At 43.6% G+C, this 21881-nt stretch overlaps 1 protein-coding gene and 1 pseudogene across 44 annotated transcripts in view; one reads left to right on the top strand and one right to left on the bottom strand.

Moving 5' to 3' along the window:
- Window positions 1–21881, top strand: part of BASP1 (brain abundant membrane attached signal protein 1) — a 1209505-nt gene that overhangs the window by 1053633 nt on the left and 133991 nt on the right. Inside the window, exon 1 of one of the 43 annotated variants that reach the window (XM_050794748.1) lies at window positions 6936–6939. The exons of the other annotated variants lie outside the window; for them this stretch is intronic. The gene's annotated coding sequence lies outside the window, so the exon portion shown is untranslated. Of the gene's footprint in view, window positions 1–6935; window positions 6940–21881 lie in introns of those variants that run through there. 43 annotated transcript variants of the gene reach the window in all.
- Window positions 1–21881, bottom strand: part of LOC126957185 (uncharacterized) — a 107481-nt pseudogene that overhangs the window by 11603 nt on the left and 73997 nt on the right. The gene's annotated exons all lie outside the window — the stretch shown is intronic.

Genomic DNA, 21881 nt, shown 5'->3' with positions numbered 1-21881 from the left:
AGCTGGGATTACAAACCGGGCTAATTTCTGTGTTTTTAGTAGAGACAGGGTTTCACCACGTTGGCCAGGCTGGTCTCAAACTCCTGACCTTGTGGTCTGTCTGCCAGCCTCCCAAAGTGCTGGGATTACAGGCGTGAGTCACCGTCCCCGGCCCCAGATTTTGTTTTCAAAAAATTTATAAACTTCCTGGGGTGAAGAGGCAAATACCAACATTTCATCTGACTTTCATTCTGCCACTGAATGGACCTCACAATCCTGACTCCATAGTCAATGTGAAGATAATTTGCCACCCACCTCCTGGAACCATCGCTGTTCCTCTAGAAATGAAGATGGATTCACAGATACGATTACACATACGTGAAGTTCTGGAACAGGTAAAACTAATCGATGGTGACAGAAATTGCAACAGTGGTTTCCTTCTTGGTAGAACTCATTGGAAAGGGGCATGAGGGAACTTTCTGGGGTGTTGAAAAGTTGTTTAACTTAATTTGGGTGGTGGTTTACATATGTGTATACAATTGTCAAACCCCATTGAATCATAAAGACCTCTATGTTTCCTAATATTTAAATTATTCTTCAATTAAATAATTAGTGGACAGTGCTTGAGATGAACACTATAAAGCCCATTTCTTTCCAAACATACTTGTTCCCTGTTATATATTAATTTATCCTTGAGCCAACGCCCAGTGGGCTCCCCCTTCACAGTGGCACCAATGTAGAGGGATGGCAAATTCTCAGGTTGGTTTTGATTACAACAGTGGGCAGAATAAATGTGATTTCTCAAACAAAGTGGTGGACTTGGACCTTGCCTCAAGTTACGGACCTCAATCTCTCATGGATCTCAATCTCTCACAGACCCCAATCTCTCACGGATCTCAATCTCTCACGGACCTCAGTCTCTCACAGACCCCAATCTCTCGGGAATCCAAGGCCCAGATGAATCAAGGCATTTTTCCTAAGGTCACACAGTCAACCAGTAGTAGAGCTGGGTCTAAAACTTAGACCAGCTCCCTTTCCCCTTCCCTACATTTAGTCTTTCTTTCTTTCTTTTGTTCCTTCCTTCCTTTCTTTTCTCTCTTTCTTTCCTCCCTCCCTCCCTTCCTTCCTTCCTTCTTTCTTCCTTCTTTTTTCTTTCTTTTTTCTTTCTTTCTTTCTTTCTTTCTTTCTTTCTTTCTTTCTTTCTTTCTTTCTTTCTTTCTTTCTTTCTTTCTTTCTTTCTCTTTTTCCTTCCTTCCTTCTTTCCTTCCTTCTCTCTTTCTTTCTTTTTTCTCTCTCTTTCCTTCCTTCCTTCCTTCATCCCTCCCTCCCCCCCTCCCTCCCTGCCTTCCTTCCTTCTCTCTTTCTCTGTCTCTCTCTCTAACAGTCTCTCTCTCTCTTTCTTTCAAATAGAGTCTTGCTCTGTTGCCCAGGCTGGAGTGCAGTAGCACACTCTTGGCTCACTGCAACCTCTGCCTCCCGAGTTCAAGTGATTCTCCTGCCTCAATCTCCCGAGTAGCTGGGATTACAGGTGTGCACTGCCACGCCTGGCTAATTTTGGTATTTTCAGTAGAGACAGGGGTGTCAACATGCTGGCCAGGCTGGTCTCGAACTCCTGACCTCAAGTGATCTACCCACCTCGGCCTCCCAAAGTGCTGGGATGATAGGCGTGAGCCACTGAGCCAGGCCAAGTTCAGTTTTCTTTCCATCATAGTATGTGGAGTAGAAAAGAGACTTCTCTCAGACCAACCTTTGTTCCCAACCTTGATCTATCAGGTATTACTTGTATGAACTCAAAATAATGTATGTACTGCCCCATGCCTCAGTCTCCACATCTATCAAACGGAGATACCATGTTTACCCGCGGCTGAGACTAAATGAAATAAAGTCTATCAACACCGGTGCTGACTGACTGGCGGCCCCTTCTCCTTCTGGCCCTATTCATTGCTCATTCTCCTGCCCGGCCTCTTCCTTTGAATGCTTTTCATGACTAATTCTCCATATTTCCTCCCTATACTCAGCCCCTTGGTATGTTTATTCTCTAGGTTATAAAATGATGAATCAGCTCTTTAAATAAATATTTTTCTTCGTGAGAATTAATAACCCTAAGTGTTTAAGGCGAGTTTTAAAAAATTCCCTAAGTCTCTTTTTCCCTATCCCCAGCAAACTCTTGATCCAATAAGAAAATAAACCTCGTAAATAAGACAAACTGCAGCATATTGCAAAGAAACTGGATACTTTTTTTTTTTTAAAGAAAATATGTGAAAAGGTAAAAAGACTTCAACTTCTCGTAGACTTTCTGTCATCTTTGGCAAATTATATTACTTTCCTGTGCCTATTTAAGAACCTCTTAAGATAAAAATGGCTGTTTCTCTTGCAAAGTTGTGAAACCAAGTAGAAATAATTAGTACTTTCTCTATCTAAATACATTTTAGGACTTTTGAGGTCCTAGCATCAGACTCTCATCTGGTTCCTCAGATCATCTGGAAGACGTTTCAATACTGAGGGTCTGAAATTTGAAGGGGACAAATGAGTGCTTTGCTGCTTGGACCAGTGACACATTAACTTCGTTGCCTTGTCCCTTCAGAAACCGCTTCTCTTCTGCTGTGCACCACTGTGTTTTTATTTCTCTCCTGGTCAATTCCAACCCTGGCAACACCTCCGGAGAGGGTTGACCAGGCAACTATTAAGTACAAGCGGGCCGGGTGCAGTGGCTCACGCCTATAATCCCAGCACTCTGGGAGGCTGAGGCAGGAGAATCACTTGAGCCCAGGAGTTTGAGACCAGCCTGGGAAACATAGCAAGAATCTGCTCTACAAAAAATTTAAAAATTAGTTGGGCATGGTGGTGCACGCCTTTAGTCCCAGCTACTCAGGAGGCTGAGGTGGGAAGATCACTTGAACCCAGGAGTTGGAGGCTGCAGTGAGTTGAGATTGCACCACTGCACTCCAGCCTGGGTGACAGAGCGAGACCCTGTCTCCGACAACAACAACAACAACAACAACAAAAAGAAGAATAGTGTTTGATATAGCCACTGCCTTCTCTTCTCACCATGCAAAGCCTAGACATTGCCAAGAAGCGCGTGATCATGACGCAAGTCCAGCCAGCACTATGTCTGGCAGAGAAAGCCACCCAAGAGTGACCCCTGAGAATCCTCAGTGTTGGCTGCTGTCATGGATCTGACCCACACTAATTTCCCGAGTGAAATTGGGGCTTAGAGAATGTGCAGCATTCCAGCAGCAGGCACGTCGATGGCTGCTGGTTTTCATTTCGTGATAGAGCCAGCAAGCTCTTAAAAGGCGAACATTGCACACAGGAAGACACAAAACAAACACACTCCTCAAATCCCCGCTAGTCAGGCTGAGCTGAAAAACAAACTTCGAATTTTCTCCCTTAAACGGGACTGAACTTGACTGGGGCACTTGAACGTTTCCTTGGAAATGTCAAACAGCAAAACTCTATTCTTTCTGGCCCCATCTTTTAAACTCTATCCCTCCAGGGAAGACCTTGTAGATTTATGCTTCTTATACACTTATGCTTAAAAAAAAAAAATCACATCCTGTAGATTCTAGCTGAGGTTCTCAGTTTAGTCTTTAGCACAATTTTTTCTTTAATCACATGGGAAGAGAATTTGGCTTAAGGACTCGTTTTTCCAGGAAGACCCAATAATTACTGGGCTGTGCCTAGCACACACTGAGTCTTGGGTTGAAGTTGATATTGAGATAAGCTTTAGAAATTCTGTATTCAACATAATTTTATATATTTGCTTTAGTTCACATAGCAAGGAAAGGGTATTCAGTAAGGAGTTCAGTTCACAGAGCCACGTGATGGCAGACTAGGGGGTCAAAGCTGGAGCTCCAGTTTCCCAGTGTGGTGTCTTTTGCACAGAGCACAGATTTTGTGTTTTAAGCAATTGTGCCTTTTATTTATTTATTTATTTATTTATTTATTTATTTATTATTTTTTTGAGATGGAGTCTTGCTCTGTCGCCCAGGCTGGAGTGCAGTGGCGCGATCTTGGCTCACTGCAAGCTCTGCCTCCCGGGTTCATGCGATTCTCCTGCCTTAGCCTCCGGAGTAGCTGGGATTACAGGCGCCTGCCACCACGCCCGGCTTTTTTTTTTTTTTTTTTTTTTTTTGTATTTTTAGTAGAAACGGGGTTTCACCGTGTTAGCCAGGATGGTCTCGATCTCCTGACCTTGTGATCCGCCCACCTCGGCCTCCCAAAGTACTGGGATTACAGATGTGAGCCACCGCGCCTGGCCAGCAATTGTGCCTTTTGTTTTTATTTTTTTAGAGACAGGGTCTCACTCTGTCACTCAGGCTGGACTACCATGGTTTGATCATAGTTCACTGCAGCCTCCAACTCCTGGGCTCAAGGGATCTTCCTCCCTCAGCCACCAGAGTAGCTGGGATTACTGGCAATTGCCACCATGCTCGGCTAATTTTTAATTTTTTTTTGTAGAGATGGGGTCTGACTATGTTGCCCAGGCTGGTCTCAAACTCCTGGTCTCAGGTGATCTTCCCGCCTGGGCCTCCCGTAAGTGCCAGGATTAGAGGCGTGAGTCACCATGCCTGGCCAGCAATTGTGCCTTTTAATCTTCTTTGCTTCCCTAATGCAGATCTTGGTCATGTTTCCTAGATGCCCATTTGACTGCCTTAATTCATAGCCAATAAAGTGGGAGCAGTGTTGAAAGCAAACCAGCAACCCCCATTGTTGCTCCCAGCAACTCCCTGCTCAGCCCTATCCTCCATCTGACTGCTCCTTTGCCTTTCTCCATCTCAGACTCTGGAGGCAGGAAGGCAGGGTAAGGCCAGAGATAGAAAAAGCATAGTTGCTCCAAGGGTAAATGTGGTGCAAGCACGGTTCATCCTAGTTCCCTTATAACAAAGATAATGATTGACGATATTTATTGATTTCGTTCTCAATTGTATTCTCTAGATTAAAAAGAAATAAAAAGATTCGGTGAAAATCTCTTTCAGTTGGTTCTCTAGAAAACATTTGGGTTTATGATGAGCAAAAAATAGGTACCTGGTTTCATTTGCATAGGCTTTGCCAAACTTTAATAGAACTCAGAGAGTTCTACAAATTAGGCAATGAGTAATTAAAAAGAAAAAAGGGCCGGGCGCGGTGGCTCAAGCCAGTAATCCCAGCACTTTGGGAGGCCGAGGCAGGCGGATCACGAGGTCAGGAGATCGAGACCATCCTGGCCAACACGGTGAAACCCTGTCTCTACTGAAAAATACAAAAAACTAGCCAGGCGAGGTGGCGGGCGCCTGTAGTCCCAGCTACTTGGGAGGCTGAGGCAGGAGAATGGCGTGAACCTGGGAGGCGGAGCTTGCAGTGAGCTGAGATCCGGCCACTGCACTCCAGCCTGGGCGACAGAGCAAGACTCCGTCTCAAAAAAAAAAAAAAAAAAAAAAAGAAAGAAAGAAAAAGAAAAAAGGCAGCTTTTGGCTTATTGTGATATTGTGCTTAGCTCTATTAGCTATCATCAATAGTGAAGGAATAGAGGAATGGGACCTAACTGTATGGAGAGACTGAGGTAGAGTTAAGGGAACCCTGGGCAGGGTTGAGGACAAAGGCGGAGAATACTGAAAACAAAAGCGTGTTGCAAAGTCTACGTGCCCTTTAAGAGCTTCCTCTTCCACATTCCCAGAACCTGACTTCAAAACCTTCTTTTCCTAAGACTTGAGGTTGCATCTCAGGAGGAATATGAGTCTTTCTTCCCAAACCTTTGCTTTATCATCAAATCGACTGAAACCTATAAATAAAGGTTAGTGTGGGTGGAGAGGGTACACTTAGGGAAATTCATTTTCTGGCATCACAGAATTATCTTAAATAATGCATAAGGAACCATTGACTGTAGAGCTGTTATTGAACAGTAACAGCAATATGCTCAGAGCACGATGCTGAGCTCTATATGTTAGTAACAAAGCTAACAAAAAGAAAGGTGGCACTTGGCCCTATTTCATTTGCCAACTGGGAAATGAAATCATCAACATGCTTTATAAGTGATTGGCTAGTTTCCATCATTTATATGCCATATTTAAAAAACGAAAACTGAGTTTTGAGGTATATGTTATAGAGATTCTTCAGTAATATTTCACTTTTTACTAAACTGTGTAGTTGGTCAGGCAGGGTGGCTCACGCCTGTAATTCCAGCACTTTGAGAGGTTAAGGCGGGAGGATCACTTGAGTCCAGGAGTTCAAGACCAGCCTGGGCAACACAGGGAGCCTTCTTCTCTAAAAATAAATAAATAAATAAAAAGTAGCCAGATGTGGTGGCGCATGCCTGTAGTCCCAGCTACTCAGGTTGTTGAAGTGGGAGGATGGCTTGAGCCTGGGAGGTAGAGGTTGCAGTGACCTGGGATCATGCCTCTGCACTCCAGCCTGGGTGGACAGAGCAAGACCTTGTCTCAAAACAAAACAAAAAACTGTATAGTCAGTTAGTCAAATCTTGGTGTTTGCAGGAAGAGCTTGGTTTGCAACTCATTTTCCCTTGTAAGATATTTGCATATTCTAAATTAAAAATTACTCTGCTGCCTTTTTAGTACTAGGAAAAACAGAAGCCCTCTTGTGGTGAGATAAAAAAATGCAAGCTGCGTTCCTTTAATCAGTTTCAGGGCTTAGTTTTAGTTAGGTTAAGCCTCAAACTGATTTCTACCAATGTTTTACCATTTAGAAAAATATAACACGAATAAAAGAAGCAGTGTTTCAACATATACTCTGAAAGAATTGAGAATCTAAAAAGAAACAGATTAATGTTAACTGTAGTGGAAGCTGAATGACAATCCCATCATATAGCTTTTGTAACTGTCCTCCTGCTGTGACTTTATTGTGAGATTTTAAAATTAGGTGTTGCATCATAGTGTGATGATAATTACACAGCTTGGCTCGTTAAGGCCATAAAACATTGTGGATTTGGAAAGCAGTACACTCCTGTAGTTAGAACACAGGGGGCTAGGATCAGAACTGGTTTGGTTTGCACAGAATCAATTATTTTTCTCCTTGTGTCCCCCGCATTTATTTCTGGAGTTAAGAAATGGATATTTGGGCCGGGCGCGGTGGCTCAAGCCTGTAATCCCAGCACTTTGGGAGGCCGAGACGGGCGGATCACGAGGTCAGGAGATCGAGACCATCCTGGCTAATATGGTGAAGCCCCGTCTCTACTAAAAATACAAAAAACTAGCCGGGCGAGGTGGTGGGCGCCTGTAGTCCCAGCTACTCGGGAGGCTGAGGCAGGAGAATGGCGTAAACCCGGGAGGCGGAGCTTGCAGTGAGCTGAGATCCGGCCACTGCACTCCAGCCTGGGCGACAAAGCGAGACTCCGTCTCAAAAAAAAAAAAAAAAAAAAGAAATGGATATTTGGCCAACGTTTCTTTCCTCACTGGGCTCTGAGACGCCTGTTCTCTGGTGTCCTACTCGAGCTGCTATCTGTAGGCCTGGCTTTGCTAAGCAACTCTTTCTTTTCCTGAAGATCTTTTCTTTTTGGGTATACTTTTCTTTTTTAATAACATCATTATAGATTTGCAAGGAGTTGCAAAAAAAAATGTACAGGGAGATCCAACGTACCCTTCACCCAGCCTCTTCTGATGGTCATGTTTATATAACCAGATACGTTGTAGAAATTAGGAACCTGATATTCGTACAATCCATAGAGCTTTAATTGCATTTATCAGCTTTACAAACACTCATTTGTGTGTATGTGTGTGTGTGTGTGTGTGTGTATAAAGTTCTGTGCAATTTTGTCACATGTATACATTCATGTACCTGTAACTACAGTCAAGATACGAAATTGTGGCCTGGCACAGTGGTTCATATGTGTAATCCCAGAGCTTCAGGAGGCTAAGGCAGGAGGACCGCTTGAGGCCAGGAGTTTGAGACCAGCCTGGGCAACATAGGGAGCCCCTATCTCTACAAAAAAATTAAAAAATTAGTCAGGTGTGATGGAAGCACCTATAGTCTTAGCTGCTCAGGAGGCTAAGGCAGGAGGATCACTTGGGCCTGGGAGATCGAGGCTGCAGTGAGCCATGATCACACTCTCATGCCACTGCACTCCAGCCTGGGTAACAGAGCAAGACCTTGTCTCAATAAAAGATACAGAATTGTGCCATTAGCCCAAGCTACCCCTTTATGTTTACACCCAAGTTCTCTTCCTCCCACACCTACCTGTGGCAATCACCAATCTGTTTTCTATCTCTATAGTTTGGTTATTGTACAATTTTATATAAGTGGAATCATAACTTGTTGAGATGGACTATTTTTTCACTCAGCATAATTCCCTTGAGATGCATTCAAGTTGTTGTCTATTCCGTGGTATGGCTAGACCACAGTGTGTCTGACCATTTGCCCACTGAGGGACATTTGGCTTGTTTTCAGTTGTTTAGCTGTTGGGAATAAGATATATATATATATATATATTTTTTTTTTTTTTTTTTTGAGACGGAGTTTTGCTCTTGTTGTCTGGGCTGGAGTGCAATGGTGCAATCTCGCTCACTGCAATCTCCGCCTCCCCAGTTCAAGCGATTCGCCTACCTCAGGCTCCCGAGCAGCTGGGATTACAGGCATGTGCCACTGAGAGGTGAAGCCCACTGGGCTTCTGGGTTGAGGGGGGACTTGGAGAACTTTTCTCTCTAGCTAAAGGATTGTAAACACACCAATCAGCACTATGTGTCTAGCTAAAGGTTTGCAAAGACACCAATCAGCACTTTGTAAAAATGCACCAATCAGCACTCTGTGTCTAGCTAAAGGTTTGTAAACGCACCAATCAGCACTCCGTAAAAACGCACCAATCAGCTCTCTGTGTCTAGCTAACAGTTTGTAAACACACCAATCAGCACTCTGTAAATATGCACCAATCAGCACTCTATGTCTAGCTAAAAGTTTGTAAATGCACCAATCAGCACTCTGTAAAAACGGACCAATCAGCACTCTGTAAAATGGACCAATCAGCAAGATGTGGGCGGGGCCAAATAAGGGAATAAAAGCTGGCCACCTACGCCAGCAGTGGCAACCTGCTTGGTTCCCCTTCAAAGGTGTAGAAGCTTTGCTCTTTTGCTCTTCACAATACATCTTGCTGCTGTTCACTCTGGGTCCACGCTATCTTTATGAGCTGTAACATTTACTGGGAAGGTCTGGGGCTTCACTCCTGAAGTCAGCCAGACCACGAATCCACCAGAAGGAAGAAACTGTGGACACATCTGAACATCAGAGGAACAAACTCTAGACACACCATCTATAAGAACTGTAACACTCACCGTGAGGGTCTGCGGCTTCATTCTCGAAGTCAGCAAGACCAAGAACCCACCAGAAGGAATCAATTCTGGACACACCACCACACCTGGCTAATTTTGTATTTTTAGTAGGGACAAGGTTTCTCCATGTTGGTCAGGTTGGTCTTAAACTCCCGACCTCAGGTGATCCACCCTCCTTGACCTCCCAAAGTCATGGGAGTACAGGCGTGAGCCACTGCACCCAGCCTGACAATTCTTATACAGGTTTTTGCTAAATTATGAAGTGTTGATAAACTAAAGAAAACCTAGTAATTTTTTTAAAAGAACTGGCCGGGTGAGGTGGCTCACGCCTGTAATCCCAGCACTTTGGGAGGCTAAGGTGGGCAGATCACGAGGTCAGAAGATCGAGACCATCCTGGCTAACCCGGTGAAACCCCGTCTCCACTAAAAAATACAAAAAACTAGCTGGGCGAGGTGGCGGGCGCCTGTAGTCCCAGCTACTCGGGAGGCCGAGGCAGGAGAATGGCGTGAGCCCGGGAGGCGGAGCTTGCAGTGAGCTGAGATCTGGCCACTGCACTCCAGCCTGGGCGACAGAGCAAGACTCCGACTCAAAAAAAAAAAAAAAAAAAAAAAAAATTAGCTGGATGTAGTGGTGGGCGCCTGTAGTCCCAGCTACTCGGGAGACTGAGGCAGGAGAATGGTGTGAACCCGGGAGGCAGAGCGTGCAGTGAGCCGAGATCGTGCCACTGCACTCCAACCTGGGCGACAGAGCGAGACTCCATCTCAAAATAAGTAAGTCAGTAAGTAAGTAAATAAATAAAAAGGAGAACTACATTTCTTCAGCATCAAGTCATATTAGTTAATCTAAAACTTAGTTTCTTTGACAGGCCAAGCCCAGTGGCTCATGCCTGTAATCCCAGCACTTTGGGAGGCTGAGGCAGGCCTATCACTTAAGGACAGGAGTTCAAGGCCAGCCTGGCCATCATGGAGAAACCCCATCTCTACTAAAAATACGAAAGTTAGCCAGGTGTGGTGGTGTATGCCTGTGGTCCCAGCTACTTGGAAGGCTGAGGCTTGAGAATCACTTGTACCCTGGAGGCAGAGGTTGCAGTGAGCTGAGATCGAGCCACTGCACTGCAGCCTGGGAGACAGAGTAAGACTCTGTCTCAAAAATAAACAATACAGTAAAATTAAAATAAAATTAATTTTTTTGATGGTTCTTTATGGCAGCCTCCTCATGATGGAAGTCTTCCTGGGCTCTGATTTTAAATCCTTACCCTTTTATTATAAGGCAAGATTCATTATCTTTTATTGGTGTGGTTTAAATACTCACAGACGAATAATGTACAGTTTTTATCCTTGTCATTGTCCTCTTCCCTAAAGTGTGGTCTTAGGAATCAGTGGTTTTCTAAGAGCGAGGTGTGTCCTTATTCAACATGGTCCAACGGGTAGCCACTAGCCACCTGTGACTATCGAGCCTGCAGCATCTTTGCGATGCGCTGTAAGTGTAAAATACAAACCAAGTTTGAAGTCTTAGTATGAAGGAAAGAATGTAAAATATGTCATTATATTTTAATATTTGTTACATATTGATGATATTACTGGCCGGGTACAGTGGCTCACATCTGTAATCTTATCACTTTGGGAGGCCAAGGTGGGAGGATAACTTGAAGTCAGGAGTTGGAGATGAGCCTGGGCAGCACTGTGAGATCCTGTCTCTAAAAAGTCTATGATAAAGAAAATGTATTAACTGGGCCATGGTGGGCTCCTGCGGTCCCATCTACTTAGGAGGCTGAGACAGGAAGATTGCTTGAGCCCAGGAGTGAGCTATGATCATGCCACTGCATTCTAGCCTGGATGACAGACAAAACATTGTCTCTAAACAAAACAAAACAAAAAACAAAAAAAGGAAAAACGAAATTATATTACTCTGGCTGTAGTGGGTTATATAAAATATATTATTTAAATTAATTTCATCCAGAAAGAAAAAAAAGGAAAACAATTTCATCCACTTTTTTTTTTTTTAACTTACTTTAATGTCACTAGTAGAAAATTTAAAATTATGTTATGTGGCTTGTATTACTTTTCCATGAGAAAGTGATGCCCAGTAAGGAAATGAAATTATAGAGCAGCTAAGTGACTTGCCCAAAGTCACGCTGTAAATATTTTGTGTTATGTGATCTGTTTATGCTTGCTTTTATTCCAATGACTGCTAATTGGCCACACATCAATGTAATTTTCTTAGTTCATTTTGTGCTGCTGTAAGAGAATAGTTGAGACTGGGTAACTTATAAAGAATAGATACTTATTCTCTCACAGTTCTGGAGGCTGGGAAGTCCAGGATTAAGGCACTGGCAGCTTAGGGCCCTGTCTCTCTGCTGCCAAGATGGTGTCTCCAATGCTGCATCTTCTGGAGGGGAGAAACTCCAGGTCCTCACGTGGCGGAAAAGTGGAAGAGCAAACCCACGCTCACGAGCACTATTTATAGTGGCATTAGTTCATTCATGAGGGCAGAGCCTCAGGACCCAAACAACTTCCCACAGGCCCCACCTCCCAACACTGATGCACAGGGGATTCAGTTCCAACATGCATTTTGGAGGCCAGGACTGCCATGGTTTGGAGCCAAAAACAGCCAAACCATAGCAGTCATGACTTTGTGCTCAACTTGGGAAGGCAGGAAGAGATCTTTGTATTTCTCCTGATGGAACAGTCATGGATGGTCCACATGATTGTGGATGATGGATTCCGTTTCAGGGTGCCACCGACGCTTTCCTTCTGTGTCTCCTGAACGCCATTGATGTATGGCCAACTTCAGGTCTGCTTGCTTTAGTACCTTTGCTCTATACAGATGTCTCAACTGGTACAGATATGCTTACATCGCCTTCTACCCTCCACTTTTCTCTCATATCTTTTGTCAGTCCTGAAAGCAGATACTAGAAGTTGTGCTTTTAAAAACATTTCAGAATTTGTATTATGTCCTAAATATGTCCAGCTAATAACGGCTAACATTTATTCAACATTATGTTAAATAGTCTATAGTGAATTATATAACTTAGTTTTCACAACAACCCAATAAGGTACATACTAGCATGGCTCCATTTCATAGATGACGCTTAGAGAGGTTGCAAAATTGCCCAAGATGCACAGGCAGAAAGGGTGTTAAGCCAATATTCTAGTCCTTGCAATTGAATCCCTGCTCTTGATCATTATTATGTATTGCTTGTTCAGAGGGTGAATTGCTTAATGAGTCCTCTATTCGCAGTAGAAATTTTATGCAAAGATTAAGTACCTATATCCCAAAACATCTCTGCAAAACCCATTAAGCCTAACTACTCACAAATTGCACAGAAATCACACAACATACACCATCTTGAAGGTGTTAGAATCAATGCTTGGGGCTTATGGGCATTTCTTTTTCTTTCCTTTTTTTTTTTTTTTTTTTTTTTTTTTGAGATGAAGTTTCGCTCTTGTTGCCCAGGCTGGAGTGCAATGGCATGATCTCAGCTCACTGCAACCTCTGCCTCCCAGGTTCAAGTGATTCTCCTGCCTCAGCCTCCCGAGTAGCTGGGATTACAGGCATGTGCCACCATACCCAGCTAATTTTTTGTATTTTTAGTAGAGATGGGGTTTCTCCATGTTGATCAGGTTGGTCTCGAACTCCTGACCTCAGGTGATCTACCCGCCTTGGCCTCCCAAAGTGCTGGGATTACAGGCGTGAGACACCTCACCTGGCCATGGCCATTTCTTTTTCTTTTTCTTTTTTGAGATGGAGTCTTGCTCTGCCCAGGCTGGAGTGCAGTGGTGCAATCTCAGCTCACTGCAAACTCCACCTCCCCGGTTCATGCCATTCTCCTGCCTCAGCCTCCCGAGTAGGTGGGACTACAGGCACCCGCCACCACACCAGGCTAATTTTTTGTATTTTTAGTAGAGATGGGGTTTCACCTTGTTAGCCAGGATGGTCTCGATCTCCTGACCTCGTGATCTGACCACCTTGGCCTCCCAAAGTGCTAGGATTAGAGGCGTGAGCCACTGCGCCTGGCCCCATTTCTTTAATTCATTTCAGGCTGTATTCTTTTTAGGGGAAGACGTCTGTGCTCACATCCTCCCAGAACAATAACAAACGGTTATTGTTCTTAAGTTCTAAAGTTTCTTTAATTTTTTTTTTTTTTTTTTGAGATGGAGTCTTGCTCCGTCACCCAGTCTGGAGTGCAGTGGCCGGATCTCGGCTCACTGCAACCTCTGCCTCCCGGGTTCAAGCAACCTCTGCCTCCTGGGTTCAAGTGATTCTTCTGCCTCAGCATCCTGAGTAGCTGGGATTACAGGCGCCCACCACCACGCCTGGCTAATTTTTGTATTTTTAGTAGAGACGGGGTTTCACCATGTTGCCCAGGCTGGTCTTAAACCCCTGACCTCAGGTGATCTGCCCTCCTCAGCCTCCCAAAGTGCTAGAATTACAGGCGTAAGACACCGCGCCTGGCCTAAAGTTTCTTTAATCTTATCTGTAATTTAAATGCTTACATAAATGAACATAATTTATATGTATGGAAAACTGGTGTTACCAGTACACCATTGGTACAAAAGTCTCAGAGATCTTAGAGAATGATCAAATGTCGGAGCTGAAGGAGACTGCTGGTTCTCCGCTGCAGGGGCCAGCAGACATTTTCTTTTTTTCTTTTTTTTTTTTTTTGAGACGGAGTCTTGCTCTGTCGCCCAGGCTGGAGTGCAGTGGCTCGATCTCGGCTCACTGTAAGCTCTGCCTCCCGGGTTGATACCATTCTCCTGCCTCAGCATCCCCAGTAGCTGGGACTACAGGCGCCTGCCGCCACACCTGGCTAATTTTTTGCATTTTCAGTAGAGACGGGGTTTCACCGTGTTAGCCAGGATGGTCTTGATCTCCTGACCTCGTGATCCACCCGCCTCCACCTCCCAAAGTGCTGGGATTACAGGCGTGAGCCACGCGCCCGGCCAGCAGACATTTTCTATAAAGCACCGTAGAGTGAATATTTCAGACTTTGCAAGCAGTGACAAGGTCTTTGTTGCAACTGTTCAACCCTGCCACTGTAGGGTGAAAGCAGCCATAGAAAATATGTGAATGAATGGGCATGGGTATGTACCAATTAAACTTTATTTACAAAACTAAGGAGACATAGGAGACATAGCTTGCTTACCCTTATTTTAGTACAACTTTTTTTTTTTTTTTTTTTTTTTTTTTTTTGAGACGGACTTTTGCTCTTGTTGCCCAGGCTGGAGTGCGATGGCGCGATCTCAACTCACCGCAACCTCCACCTCCCGGGTTCAAGTGATTCTCCTGCCTCAGCCTCCTGAGTAGCTAGGATTATAGGCATGCGCTATCACGCCTGGCTAATTTTGTATTTTTAGTAGAGGCGGGGTTTCTCCGTGTTGGTCAGGCTGGTCTGGAACTCCCGATCTCAGGTGATCCACCCGCCTTGGCCCCCAACAGGTGTGAGCCACCGTGCCCAGCCCATACAACCCTTTTTTTATAGTTCAAGAAAGAGGACTGGATTGAACAGCTTGCCCAATTTAAGCCAAGAGCTTGTTGTAGACCAAGGTTCAGAAACCTTCCTGGCCATCAGCATTTTTTCCTACTATGTATATGAATTCACATTTAAGTTCCTCCCCCACCTCACTGTAAACATTATAAAAATTCCAAACATTCAAAAAGATGTAGAAAATAATATAAAAGCTGCATACAGCCATCACTAAGCCTGAGAGGAAAAAAAAAAAAAAAATTAAAAATAAGATTGAAGCTTCTTGTGTACCTCGTCCCAATCCCTGCCCTTTCCCCATCCAAGGTAACCATTATCCTGACTTGGACGTTTATTATACCCTTGCCAGCCTTCATCTTTTATAACATATATATGTCTCCTAAAACAATGTGTAATAATGTTTTAGATATATTAAATGCAAATGGCATCAAACTATATGTATCCTTCATCACCCTTTCACAATAAAATATAAAGAATGATTTTAGAGGAATCTTTTTTTCCCAAAGCAAAAAGTTAGAGACCTAAATTACTATTAGCAGGAAAATGGATAAATAACATTAGAAAAATGATCCAATTTTTCCCTAAAATTCTTGATTGGAAAGGGATTATTTATTGAAAAGAGAATTGGCAACAAGATGTGCATAGCATATTTTTTGAATCTAAAGCTACTTGTAAAGATGTGGGGCCAAACATCTAGCTGTGTGACCTTAAGCAAGTTATACAACCACTCTGTGCCTCTATCATCGAACAGTGGAAGGAACAAGTGTATTTACTTTTTAGGGCCCTAGAAAGTAGCAAAGGAGTTAAGGCATAGAACATGCTTACAATAATGCCTAGAATACAATGTTGCTTCTAAGAGTCAGAACTTGAAGTTTAAACTTTTAATTTTTGGTGGTGGTGGTGGTGTTGTTGCTGTTGTAGAAACAAGGTCTCGATATATTGCCCAGGCTGGTCTCAAATTCCTGAGCTCAAGTGATTTTCCCGCCTTGGCTTCCCAAAGTGCTGGGATTATAGGCATGAGCCACCATGCCCAGCCTGAAGTTAAAATTTTAAGTTTCCATAAAAGGAATGAAGATAATGGAAATATACTGACTGAAACTGCAGATGTTACTTAATTAGATGGAGTTGCTAATTCTCTAGACTGAGAACCAGTATAAATTTGAAAATTACCTTGATAAATTGGGAAATTGTTGTTGAAGGAAATAGAATGGAGTAACACAAACATGGTACGTATAAAAAGAGGCCAGGTGCAGTGGCTCATGCCTATATTCCCAGCACTTTGGGAGGCTGAGGGGGGAGGATCACTTGAGCCCAGGAGTTGGAGACCAGCCTGGGCAACATAGTGAGACCCTATCTCTATAATTTAAAAAAAAATTAAAAAGTGTTAAACAGGCTCGGTGGCTCACGCCTGTAATCCCAGCACTTTGGGAGGCCGAGATGGGCGGATCACCTGAGGTCGGGAGTTTGAGACCAGCCTGACCAACATGGAGAAACCCCGTCTCTACTAAAAATACAAAATTAGCCGAGTGTGGTGGCGCATGCCTGTAATCCCAGCTACATGGGAGGCTGAGGCAGGAGAATTGCTTGAACCTGGGAAGTGGAGGTTGCAGTGAGCTGAAATCGCGCCATTGCACTCCAGCCTGGGCAACAAGAGCAAAATTCTGTCTCAAAACAAACAAAAAAAAAAGAGCGTTAAACAAACAAAAACCTGCATTTTTTTTGAAGTATGAAGAGGTAGTGTTACAGGCTGCATGTTTGTGTCCTCCCTTCTTGACCCCAACTTGTATATTGAAACCCTAATCCCCATTGTGATGGGGACTTTGGAAGGTGGTTAGGGTCACATGAGGTCATGAGAGGGGAGCACATCACGGGATTAGTGCTCTTCTCAGTGGAGATAGGAGAGTGCTGTCTACAAACCAGAAGAGAGCCCTCGCCAGACTCCAGACCCGCCAGTGCCTTGATCTTAGACTTCCTAAGAACTGTGAGAAATAAATGTCTATTGTTTAAGTCACCCAGTCTATGGTATTTTTATTACAGCAGTCTGAGATGACTAATACAGATACTGGTAATTTCTTTCTCTTTTTTTTTGAGACAGAGTCTCGCTCTGTTGCCTGGGCTGGAGTGCAAGGGCGCGACCTTGGCTCACTGCAACTTCCGTCTCCCGGGTTCACGCGATTCTCCTGCCTCAGCCTCCCAAGCAGCTGGGATTATAGGCATACACCACCACACCTGGCTAATTTTTTTGTATTTTTAGTAGAGACGAGGGTTTCACTATGTTGGCCTGACTGGTCTCGAACTCCTGACCTCATGATCCGCCCGCCTTGGCCTCCCAAAGTGCTGGGATTACAGGCGTGAGTCACAGCGCCCGGCAGATACTGCTAATTTCAATCCACAGATCGACACTGAGAAGTATACAGCGTGGCACTCAAGAGTGAGAATCCAGGGATCCAGCTGTAGATTACAACCCAGGCTTCACCATTCACAGCCAGGATCATCTCAGGAGAGTTCCTGAACCTCTCCAAGCCTGGATCCTCCGCTGTAAAATGCAAATGATGATAGACCAACCGCAGAGGGCAGCTGTCAGCCGTTAACACAGGGCAAGAAAGTTAGATGCTGCTATTACTGTTGTTGCTGAGATTATTACAAGGTACAAGTTTACTGGCAAAATGACCTGTGTGCAGAGAACTCGGTTTACTAAATGAATACTCCTCAGAAATGTAGCCATTCTGTGGGAAAAAGCCCAGCATGGTACTGAGATGCCAGAAGTACAATGGGTGCAGTTTAGGAAATCATTCTTCTTTGTGTATTCTTTCTCTAATCCACCTTACTCCAAGCCTCACTAGAAAATGCATTTTGGGGGTTTGTTTCTGCTGTTAAAAAATGTTGTAAAGAAATAGGAGGCACACAAATGTTTTAAACGATGACGGTTGGTTCTATAAGAAAGTGTTCAAGGCCTTGGGGTTGTTTGGTCAGGAGAAAAGTAGACCGAGGGGGGTTTAATGACAATCTTTAGGTAAATGACAAGTTTTAATGTGAGGAATGTGCACTAGTTTTTCATCAGTTTTGTGGAGGACCAAATTAGTGGACATAGACTTAAATTAAAGAGGAGGATTTCACATCTGTAAAAGCTCCCAAAAGTCATAACGAGAAACTGCTGCAGGGAGGTGCCCAGTGGGAAGGAGAGCTGGCATCCAGAGGGCTGAAGAAAAACACACATGAAAATATGTCATTAAGATACTTTTTCTTGGTGTGGTGCAGTGGCTCACGTTTGTAATCCTAGCACTTTGGGAGGCTGAGACTGGAGGATCACTTGAGCCCGGGAGTTCAAGACCAGGCTGGGCAACATAGTGAGACCCCTGCCTTTATTTTTTTTAAAATATATATTTTTTAGGCCAGGTGTGGTGGCTCACACCTGTAATCCCAGCGCTTTGAGAGGCCAAGGCTGGCGGATCACGAGGTCAGGAAATCAAGACCATCTTGGTTAACACGGTGAAACCCCGTCTCTACTAAAATTACAAAAAAAAAAAAAAAATTAGCTGGGTGTGGTGGGAGGCGCCTGTAGTCCCAGCTACTCGGGAGGCTGAGGCAGGAGAATGGTGTGAACCCGGGAGGTGGAGCTTGCAGTGAGCTGAGATCACGCCACTGCACTCCAGCCTGGGCGACAGAGCAAGACTCTGTCTCAAAAACAAAACAAACAAACAAAATATATAAATTTTTTAAAAAGTTATTTTTTCCTGGCCGGGCGCGGTGGCTCAAGCCTGTAATCCCAGCACTTTGGGAGGCCGAGACGGGTGGATCACGAGGTCAGGAGATTGAGACCATCCTGGCTAACACAGTGAAACCCCGTCTCTACTAAAAAATACAAAAAAAAAAACTAGCCGGGCGAGGTGGTGGGCGCCTGTAGTCCCAGCTACTCGGGAGGCTGAGGCAGGAGAATGGCCTGAACCCGGGAGGCGGAGCTTGCAGTGAGCTGAGATCCGGCCACTGCACTCCAGCAAGGGGGACAGAGTGAGACTCCGTCTCAAAAAAAAAAAAAAAAAAAGTTATTTTTTCCTAAAATCCCTTCAGGCTGAATAGGTCATTTATTCTTTGGATCTAATTCTAGGCAAAAAAAAAAAAAAAAAAATGTAAACGTGCTCTAAAAAGTCATGCAATTTAAAAATTTTCAGTGTAAACAAAACAAACGGATCTTTCTCACTGACGTCTAGGACATTTATCAAGTTTCGCTCTTCCTGGAGCCGTTTCCTACTGGCCTCTGGTTTCTCGGTTCCATTAAAGGACTGAGGTTCCTAACTTTCTAACTATGTCTGCCCCTGGATGTTTATAACTCACCAGCTGCATTTTCTCCTTGACTGTGTTCCTCATATCCTCACTCAAGGCCACCTGTCTCCTTCCTCCAGGGTCTGAATTCCGGAAGCTGCATGTGTTTGCTTCCTCTTTTATTATTGCTACTTACAGCATCTAGAATGAAGTCATGCCCTGACGGCTTCTGTGAGGATCACCTCTTGCCACACATGGGCAGGGGTTGAAGCTTTTTACATTTTGTAATTCATATGCACACATTCCTGATAAGTATTTCCAAGATATGTTTTTGTCTATGAAAATGTATATACTCAGGCCAGGTGCAGTGGCTCACGCCTGTAATTCCAACACTTTGGGAGGCCTAGGCAGGTGGATCACCTGAGGTCAGGAGTTCGAGACCAGCCTGGCCAACATGACAAAATCCCGTTTCTACTAAAAATACAAAAATTAGCCGGGCGTGGTGGCATGAGCTGTAATCCCAGCTACTTAGGAGACTGAGACAGGGTAATCACTTGAACCCAGAAGACAGAGGTTGCAGTGAGCCAAGATCATGCCACTGCACTCCAGCCTGGGTGACAGAACAAAACTCTGTCAAAAAAAAAAAAAAAAAAAAAAAAAAAAAAAGAAAGAAAAAGAAAAAGAAAGAAAGAAAAGAAAATATATGCACTCTTCTGACATGACAAAAATATAACTAAAGTTTATTCTAAAATTATAACTTTTAAGTCTGGAGTAGTAGGGCATGGCATGGGATATACAAGGGTTTGGCCAACCACTGCCCATGGGTTAAATCTGGTCTTCCATCTGTTTTTGTTCAGCCTGTGGGCTAAGAATGACTTTTATATTTTCAAATATTTGAAAAACACCGAGCCTGGGAAACACAGGGAGACTCCGTCTCTACAAAAAAAAAAAAAAAAAAAAAAAAAAAGCCAAGGGTGGTGGCACACACCTATGGTCCCAGCTACTCGGGAGGCTGAGGAAGGAGGATTGCTTGAGCTCAGGAGGTCAAGGCTGCAGTGAGCCGTGATGGTTGAGCTGCACTCCGGCCTGGGCAACAGAGTGAGACCCAGCTTGAAAAATAAAATAAAATGAAGGAAAACCAAAAGCAGGAAGCAGCACTTCCAGTTGGTACCACATGGCAAAAGTCGGAGAAAAAGCATATAAAGAAGTGCAAGGGAAAACTCTGTTTTATTTCTGAGAAGAAGGTCGTGTGTCCAGGAGTGGAATTCACATTCGGAGAAATCAACAATAAGCCGAGTAATGGGATGGCTGGGTCCAGTGGTATTTCTGGTTCTAGATCCTTGAGGAATCGCCACACTGTCTTCCACAAAGGATGAACTAATTGATGAATAAACTAATTGATGAACTAACTAATAAATGAATAAATTGGGAAACTGAAGTGCATTTTCCAAAAAGTATGAGCAAAAGCCATTTTGAATACCAGGAACATATTGTGGGGAACAAGATTGTTTCAGGAAAACAACAACAACAACAACGAAAACCAGCTGTTTTAAACATCTAATGTGCAGAAAAACGAATTCCACCATAACCATCGTTTCACAAACTGCCAATAGCTTCCCTCGGGTTCTTTTTCCTGTAAAAACTGCCCCTCTTTATTAAAAAATCACAGTGTCTGCTTATAAGGTCTGCATTTTATTTTCATTGAACCTGAAAGCAAAAAAAAAAAAAAAAAAAAAAAAAAAAAAAGAAAAGAAAAAAAAGTCATCCTTTCCTTTTGAACTTTATTTTGACCAGTGTAGAAAATATTTCTACACTGATGGCATTAATCTCTTCATCATAAAACAACATGAAATGAAATGCATTTGGAAATGCAAAAAACCAGTTTCACAAGAAACAAATAAAATACTCATGCTAATCTATTTCATGTTAATTTGGGGGATGACAGTAACTGGGGGTGTGTGGTGTGTGTGCCTGAGAGAGAGAGCACTTTTAATAAATATGCTAAAGCTTTTCAGTGGAAAAACACATTTCATGCTACCATTTTATTTATTTATTTTACTATTATTATTTTTTTGAGACGGAGTTTCACTCTTATCGCCCAGGGTGGAGTGCAATGGCATGATCTTGGCTCACTGCAGCCTCCGCCTCCCCGGTTCAATTGATTCTCCCGTCTCAGCCTCTGAGTAGCTGGGATTACAGGCGCCTGCACCATGCCCAGCTAATTTTTGTATCTTTAGTACAGAGGGGGTTTCACCATGTTGGCCTGGCTGGTCTCGAACTTCTGACCTCAAGTGATCGGCCTGCCTTGGCCTCCCAAAGTGCTGGGATTACAGGCATGAGCCCCTGCATCCCCCATGCTGCCGTTTTAAGGGAACTAAGTAAAATCTTACAGCAAATTAGGGATAGAATCAATAAAATCACCCATTTAATGTAAACTGTCGGATTAGCAAACTGACTTTTGAGATGCTTGGTTTTCCTTATTTTTGTTCTTTAGGTAAATGTTCTTCTAATTGTCTTTGAAGTTGTCTTTCTCTTTTGATTGTATGCATGGTGGCTAACGACTCATTACTGCAGCTGAAACCCAGGGAATTCAATGGCTTTGTAAGCACCTCCTGGGAGGAAGATTACTTGGACAAACAGCTATGAAAACAGTTTGACTTACTCATCTGAATGAAAATAAAATAAGAATTATTTTCGTTCTATGTGTGTTTGTGTCCTTTTGGCCAATGGCTGCTTCGCCAATTCTCCTAGCAAATGTCAAGTACCATTCATTCAGAGTAGTGAGCACGCATTGTTGGCCTTGATGCTAATTTCTCACAGCCTGGAGAAGTTATAATAAGCAGATGATGGAATGCTTATACTAGGGTCTGTGTTGTTACTATTGACCTTGCTGTACACGTTC

Source organism: Macaca thibetana, chromosome 6 (genome assembly GCF_024542745.1).
Source record: "Macaca thibetana thibetana isolate TM-01 chromosome 6, ASM2454274v1, whole genome shotgun sequence".
Classification (NCBI taxonomy): Eukaryota; Metazoa; Chordata; class Mammalia; order Primates; family Cercopithecidae; genus Macaca; species Macaca thibetana.
Note: the sequence above shows the minus strand (reverse complement) of the source record. Positions and strands in the feature narration are given on the sequence as shown.